The sequence below is a fragment of the Aegilops tauschii genome, chromosome 1 (genome assembly GCF_002575655.3).
Source record: "Aegilops tauschii subsp. strangulata cultivar AL8/78 chromosome 1, Aet v6.0, whole genome shotgun sequence".
NCBI classification, from domain to species: Eukaryota; Viridiplantae; Streptophyta; class Magnoliopsida; order Poales; family Poaceae; genus Aegilops; species Aegilops tauschii.
Window position 1 is genome coordinate 14,705,184 of NC_053035.3, and position 8,000 is coordinate 14,713,183.

Genomic DNA, 8,000 nt, shown 5'->3' on the forward strand with positions numbered 1-8,000 from the left:
GGCTACGCCTGCGTGAGTGGAGTGCACGGTTGATGCTTCCTTGGTGGCTTACTTCAAACTTCTCTATGCACGATGAGTTATTTAAGGTCTCAGATCTAGTCCAGTAGTCTACATTAATTTTTTATTTGATTTTATTTAGATCTAGTCCAGCGTTCCCTTTCTTGAGCATGCAACTAGATCTGATGTGCAAATTTTTAGGGTTTATCTTCCGAATCCTATGTAACTAAATATGCCTTTAAATCAAAAAATGTCAGCGCTTGAAAGTAGGAGAATCTCCTCTCTTTGGATCCAGCAACTTCACCACGTGTAGGATGCATGATGCATGGGGAATCTCACCTATCCATCAAACACTGACCATTCTATCTCTACTATATATATTAAAGGGAAGTTGTTAGTCCGGTGTGCATGGAGAAAAGAGATTCTCTCATGCAAGGGAGGTTCCGTGCATGGGTCCCATGCATGGTTCAATCTCTCTCCTCCATTCCCTCTTACACTCTACATTAGTTCTTAACTGTCCGTTTCTTTTTGTGAAACCTTGTCAAAATATATTCAGGATTGGTTTCGTTTGGAAGGCTTCAATATGAGGAACACAAATGTGCAAACAAATCCTGAATCTAATTTCAAGTTCAAAAGACAGTCAAAATATATGAAAAAGTATGGGTGAATTGCACTGTTTGGCACGAATCCCAGCGTAGCTACCAATGGGTGGACCGTGCACCGGACCTCTCATGCACGGTAGTTAATCCAGTCTCGGTGTGCATGCCCAATAGCGGCTGGAGAGATCGAGGAGATAAAGTGGCCATCGTGCTTCTTTAAAAAGCCCAATAGCGCCGTTTCCACTTGCCCACAATTCTCAGGCTGGTTGTAATGGTAGTATCATAGCTAGTATTATGCATGCTAACTAGGCAATTTTGATCAGGTGTCATGAAATTAAATAAAGAAAGAGAGGGTTGAGTATCATATCATGATACCGTATCATAATAAATGCCATGCTACTATGTATAATATCATGCATATGATACTAGTGTATGATACTAGTATATGATACTCCCAATTACAACCAGCCTCACTCGTCGCACGTGCGCACCCCCGACCACTCCCACCTCCACCGTCAACGTTCTACCAAGCTGAATCGACTCTGTTCACGACCGTAGAGCAGAGTGTTCCGGCGGCTGGCAGAACCTATCGTGGTGGCGGAATTAAGCTGTTACATGTACAAAAGAGTATTGTTTTTCTCTTGAGCTGGGCGGGCCGCGACTTTGTTTTGCCCTCGCGAAGCTCCGCCAGTGGCACACACTTCTATATATACATAATATTCTGGCAAAATAATGGGTATTCAAGTAAATACCCATGAATTGAATTGGGCCCGCCCCTACTAGTCAGGTCTACCTTGTGCTTGCGCCCACCAACAGCAAAAAATATGATAAACGTTTGGGGCCGGTGCGCCGGCCGAACGCTCGGCCGGTCACACGCGACCCGTGCGGTCTCCTCTCATCGGGCGGCCGGCCCTCTCGCGTGGTGGGACGCGTGGCCGATGGACCCCACCAACCGCGTTTGCTATCAATGCCCTGTGCGGCTGCCGTCCGCATCGCCGCTCCCAGCCCTCGTCGGCCGTCCGCATCTCCGGTTCCCGCCCCCATTGGCCGTCATCGTCGCCGGTCTCCAGCTCCACCAGCCATCCTCGTCGTTGTTCCCCGCCCTCAGCGGAAGCGGGAACCGCGTCGTGGCTACTGCAACTGGTGCCCAAGAGAGCTGCCATCACGGACGACGAGCAAGATGACCGCGAGCTGCGAGGATGGCGGCGCTGTCCTGAAACAACATTGTAAACGTCGTGAGTTTTGTTGCATGCTACAACTGGTGTCACATTTTGCTACCACCGGCACACCACTCAGCTACAACCGGCTTCATCGCGTGCTACATGCTACGCCGTGGTCGTTGTGCGAGCGACGTTTTGGCTGCAACCGTACCTGTTTTTTGCTACAACCTGCGAGAATTTTTACTACATCCGTTTAAATGGCGTTCATTGGCAGCGTCGTCGTTCGTTCAACCCATGCACGAGCGCCCACGGGTGGAAAAAAGCTTCAATCGGCGTGAAAAAAAGCTTCAATCAGCGTGGAAAAAAGCTTCAACTGGGTGCGAGCATGGCAGCGGCCATGAAGTTTTTTGCTACAACCGTGACCACATTTTGCTACGACCAACATTGAAAATTGCTCCCATGATGGCAGCCGTGTTTTGGGACCTGCACGGTGAGCTACAACCGTTAGCTGTCGGCCACAATGTTTTTTGCTACAAGCATGTCTCCGTTTTGCTTCGACCAGCGATGAAAAAAGCTTCAATTGGGTGCGAGCACGGCGGTGCGGGGTGCAGAGGTGGAGGCGGTGTGGTGGGGCTCGATCCACGACGGCAGCGACTTGCGCGGAGGGCGTTGACAAGCACGACGGGGGAGGAGATGGGGGGGGGGGGGGGGGGGTGCGCGTCGGCGGCGCAACGCTTGGAGCGGTGGGCGCGACGCGAGGAAGAAGAAGGTAAGGGGGAACCGTTTTCTTCGGCAGGATCTAACGGCCCACGCGTGTGGATCGAACGGCTGCGGTGCGACCGGCCTAACAGTTGGGCCGGCGCACCGGCGCAGATCGTTGCCCAAAAAATATGTAGGGCTACGGCCAACCACGCAACACACGCGCTCACGTACGTGACACAAAACATGTGGGTGCAACCATGCACAAGTGATCTCTGCTACCGTAGTTGTCACTCTGAGTTGCTTATGTGACAGCTGAGCCATGGCGGTCGGCGCCGTGGTCTTCTTCCTCCTCGCTGTGGGCTGCGGCTCTAGCAGCGCGAGAGCGAAAACCATTAAGCGCCTAGGGTTGCAGTAGCAAATATATCACGCTCGTCCCCCCTTGTATTCCTCGCAGTGGTCGCCGCCGTAACACATCTAGGGTTTCAGGGTGAGGGTGACGGCGAGATGGAGATGGAGAGGAGTGAGATGAAGGCGTTGGTGTCACCTAAGACGGGCTACAGGCTCGAGGGGCGTAGCCATAGCCACAGTGCGGCGCCGGCATCACCATGATCGGACCAAGAAGCGAAAGAGGACGAAGAAGGGGGACGGCTGCGACCGGCCCAGCCCCGACGAGGTGAATAAGGCAGCGGCGGACGCCGGTGACGAAGAAGAGGAGAGTACGATGAGTAAGATGCCGGTGACGAAGCAGCTCGTGGATTACATCGTCAGTGCCGAGCTCGTCGACTACATGCTCTGCAAGCCCATGCGTAGGCTCCGGGGAAACACCCCCGATCGATTCGAGTTCATGCCCGGCATCACAGATGACATCAACGCGCGTACAGAAGAGCAGGCAGATATCCTCAAACGCCTAGGCTGACCGGCACGCCTCATATCCAGCCCAAATTTGGGACAGATATAGGGTGGCCTGGGCGCGGCCGGGTATGTCCGCCACGTCGGAATGACGTGCGGGCCCCCAAGAAAACACTCGAAAACGCGGCGGTATGAAGGTCGTCTCCTCCATCGGACCGACGGCGCCGCGTGTCGCCGCTCCGGTGATGTCGCCACTAGTAGAAAAAGGGGCTTTCATTCGGGCCTGGCCAGCCCATTAGTCCCGCTTCTGCCACGAACCGGGACCAATGGAGGCATTTGTCCCGGTTCGAGAGCCCAGGGGGCCGGCCGGGGCCTCGTGGGCATTGGTCCCGGTTCGTCTGGGCCCATTTGTCCCGGTTCTTGGCACGAACTGGGACCAATGGGCATCGCTCCTGGCCCACAACCATTGGTCCCGGTTCGTGGTAGGAACCGGGACAGAAGGAAGACCTTTAGTCCTCTGTCCCGGTTCCAGCCACGAACCGGGACAAATGAGTTGCCTATATATATACCCCATCGCCGGCGAGGGGAGGGCATTGGGTGCTCTAGCTCACCTCCTATGCACATAAGGTGTTCGATGAAATGCCCGAGCCACACTAGTTAAGCTTTCTCCTCTCGAAGCTCGACCTCCGAGCTCCATTTTTCCCGAGATTTGTCTAGGTTTATATTAGCGGTCCGTCACGCCCCGTCCCCGTCTTCACCGCCGTCGATCGCCCTCGCCGATCTCGTCGCCGGGACCACCGTGGTGAGCCTCTTGTTCTTATCTTCTTTCTGAAAAAAAAATTCTTACTTTTCATAGATACTTGTCTAATTTTCTTATTTTTGACACACATAATTATATATAATGCACACAGATGAACCGACAATGGATGTACGGTGACAGACACACCTCTGAGTACATTAAGGGCATGCATAATTTTCTCGAAGTGGCTGAGGCAAACAAGCAGAATGGTTTTATGTGTTGTCCATGCCCTAGCTGTGGGAATACGAGGTCTTACTCTGACTCGAAAACCCTTCACACCCACCTGCTTTATAAGGGTTTCATGCCACACTATAATGTTTGGACCAAGCACGGAGAAATAGGGGTTATGATGGAAGACAACGAAGAAGAAGAGGACGATGACAACTATGTGTCCCCTGAATACGGTGATGCTGCAACGGTGGAAGCTGCTGAAGATCAAGAGGAACCAGACGATGTGCCCGATGTTGATCTCCGCCGGGTCATTGTTGATGCAAGGGAAAAGTGCGAAAGTGAAAAGGAGAAGATGAAGTTCGATCGCATGTTAGAGGATCACAAAAAAGGGTTGTACCCCAATTGCGAAGATGGCAACACAAAGCTCGGTACCGTACTGGAATTGCTGCAGTGGAAGGCAGAGAATACTGTGTCTGACAAAGGATTTGAGAAGCTACTGAAAATATTGAAGAAGAAGCTTCCAAAGGATAACGAATTGCCCGACAGTACGTACGCAGCAAAGAAGGTCGTATGCCCTCTAGGATTGGAGGTGGAGAAGATACATGCATGCCCTAATGACTGCATCCTCTACCGCGGTGCGTACAAGGATTTGAACGCATGCCCGGTATGTGGTGCATTGCGGTATAAGATCAGACGAGATGACCCTGGTGATGTTGAGGGCGAGCCCCACAGGAAGAGGGTTCCTGCGAAGGTGATGTGGTATGCTCCTATAATACCACGGTTGAAATGACTGTTCAGAAACAAAGAGCATGCCAAGTTGATACGATGTCACAGTGAGGACCGTAAGAAAGATAGGAAGTTGAGAGCACCCGCTGACGGGTCGCAGTGGAGAAAAATCGAGAGAAAGTACTGGGCTGAGTTTACAGGTGACCCAAGGAACGTATGGTTTGCTTTAAGCGCGGATGGCATTAATCCTTTCGGGGAGCAGAGCAGCAATCACAGCACCTGGCCCGTGACTCTATGTATGTATAACCTTCCTCCTTGGATGTGCATGAAGCGGAAGTTCATTATGATGCCAATTCTCATCCAAGGCCCTAAGCAACCTGGCAACGACATTGATGTGTACCTAAGGCCATTAGTTGAAGAACTTTTACAGCCGTGGAATGGAAACGGTGTACGTGCGTGGGATGAGCACAAACAGGAGGAATTTAACCTGCACGCGTTGCTGTTTGTAACCATCAACGATTGGTCCGCTCTCAGTAACCTTTTAGGACAGACAAACAAGGGATACCACGCATGCACACACTGTTTAGCTGACACCAAAAGTATATACCTGGACAGATGCAGGAAGAATGTGTACCTGGGCCATCGTCGATTTCTCCCAACCAACCATCAATGTCGAAAGAAAGGCAAGCATTTCAAAGGCGAGGCAGATCATCGGAAGAAGCCCGCCATGTGTACCGGTGATCACTTACTTGCTATGGTCTATGATTTACACGTAATCTTTGGAAAGGGTCCCGGCGGACTAGTTGTTCCGAATGACGCTGAGGGACGCGCACCCATGTGGAAGAAGAAATCTATATTTTGGGACCTACCCTACTGGAAAGACCTAGAGGTACGCTCTTGAATCGACGTGATGCACGTGACGAAGAACCTTTGCATGAACCTGTTAGGCTTCTTGGGCGTGTATGGGAAGACAAAAGTTACACCTGAGGCATGGGAGGACCTGCAACGTTTGCACGAAAAAGACGGCATGCCTCCAAAGTAGTATGAAGGTCCTGCCAGCTACGCTCTTACCAAAGAAGAGAAGGAAATCTTTTTTGAATGTCTGCTCAGTATGAAGGTCCCGACTGGCTTCTCGTCGAATATAAAGGGAATAATAAATATTCTAGAGAAAAAGTTCGAGAACCTAAAGTCTCATGACTGCCACGTGATTATGAGGCAACTGCTTCCGGTTGCATTGAGGGGGCTTTTACCGGAAAACGTCCGATTAGCCATTGTGAAGCTATGTGCATTCGTCAATGCAATCTCTCAGAAGGTGATCGATCCAGAAATCATACCAAGGCTAAGGAGTGATGTGGTGCAATGTCTTGTCAGTTTCGAGCTGGTGTTCCCACCATCCTTCTTCAACATCATGACGCACGTCCTAGTTCATCTAGTCGACGAGATTGTCATTCTGGGCCCCGTATTTCTACACAATATGTTCCCCTTTGAGAGGTTCATGGGAGTCCTAAAGAAATATGTTCGTAACCGTGCTAGGCCAGAAGGAAGCATCTCCATGGGCCATCAAACAGAGGATGTCATTGGGTTTTGTGTTGACTTCATTCCTGGCCTTAAGAAGATAGGTCTCCCTAAATCGCGGTATGACGGAAGACTGACTGGAAAAGGCACGCTAGGAGCGGACTCAATAATATGCAGGGACGGGCATTCTTGGTCTCAAGCACACTACACAGTTCTACAGAACTCTACCTTGGTGACCCCGTATGTCGATGAACACAAGAACAGTCTACGCTCCAAACACCCGGAGCAGTGTGACGACTGGATTACATGTGAACACATCAGGACTTTCAGCAGTTGGTTGGAAACACGTCTCAGAGGTGACAACACTGTTTGTGAGGAGCTGTACTCATTGTTCAGGGGACCATCTTTGACTGTATTGACTTACAAAGGATACGAGATAAATGGGAATACATTTTACACGATCGCCCAAGATCAAAAGAGTACCAACCAAAACAGCGGTGTCTGCTTTGATGCAGCAACCGAGAGGGGAAAGGACACATATTATGGTTACATAGGGGACATATGGGAACTTGACTACATACATGATTTTAAGGTCCCTTTGTTTAAGTGCAAATGGGTCAATCTGTCAGGAGGCGGCAGGGGCGGAGCTAGGATTTGGACATGAGGGGGGCGAAAAGCCAATATTCACAAAAGTCACGAAACATTTTTGTTGATCAAAGGGGCGACACAGCCCCATTTTCATTACGAAAATGGAGTCAAATACATCTGTCTCCATTGTTAACTCTCACGATAGTGTTGATGATCATTAAAATGTATATCTAAAACTAGAAAAGAATGTTATATTTCTGTTAATTTAAATTGTGCTCTACAACCACTAGTGTTGAACAAGTTGATAATGTGAATTTTACACCTATTTTTCCTTATCAATATAGAGAATCATGTAATGTGTAAAAAATTGTCTCCATTCTGTTTTGAAAACATCGATAGCCGAAAAAGCTTGTTCAATTCGGTTGTCGCGGTACACATCAAATGAAAGATCAACAGTAGTAGTTTTACTTGTTTAAAATAATCCAACGATTTAGTTGGCAAGTGAAGACAAGATTTTTAGGTTTAGATGGTTGCAAACATCCAGCTAGAAATGGGCAAGTTTAGACTCAAATTGAGCCCGTTCTTCACTAGAAAAGACTACATGATACGAAAATCCACCACGGTGCGTATATTAGACACGTAAAATAGCTCATGTCGTGGATCCAAAAGTGCACAAATTGTCAAAAGCCCTATTTTGTAGGCACTTATTGACCAGACTAAGATCATAAATCATTCTCCCGCAAAAAAATAAGATCATAATTCATGAAAAAAATACAGGTGTGTAATTGTACCTGCTGCCAATAACTTCGATCCTGGTCACCTGGCTAGTGGCCTCTATCCGTATTCTGAATTTCTGATGATCTAATCCACCTCCGTCTAGTCGTATCCGGACAA

The 8,000-nt window shown here is 49.4% G+C and overlaps 1 pseudogene; it reads left to right on the forward strand.

Annotated features, from left to right (window-relative positions):
- Nucleotides 1–4,218: 4,218 nt before the first annotated feature.
- Nucleotides 4,219–7,182, forward strand: LOC141026820 (uncharacterized; annotated as a pseudogene).
- The last annotated feature ends 818 nt before the right edge of the window (nt 7,183–8,000 follow it).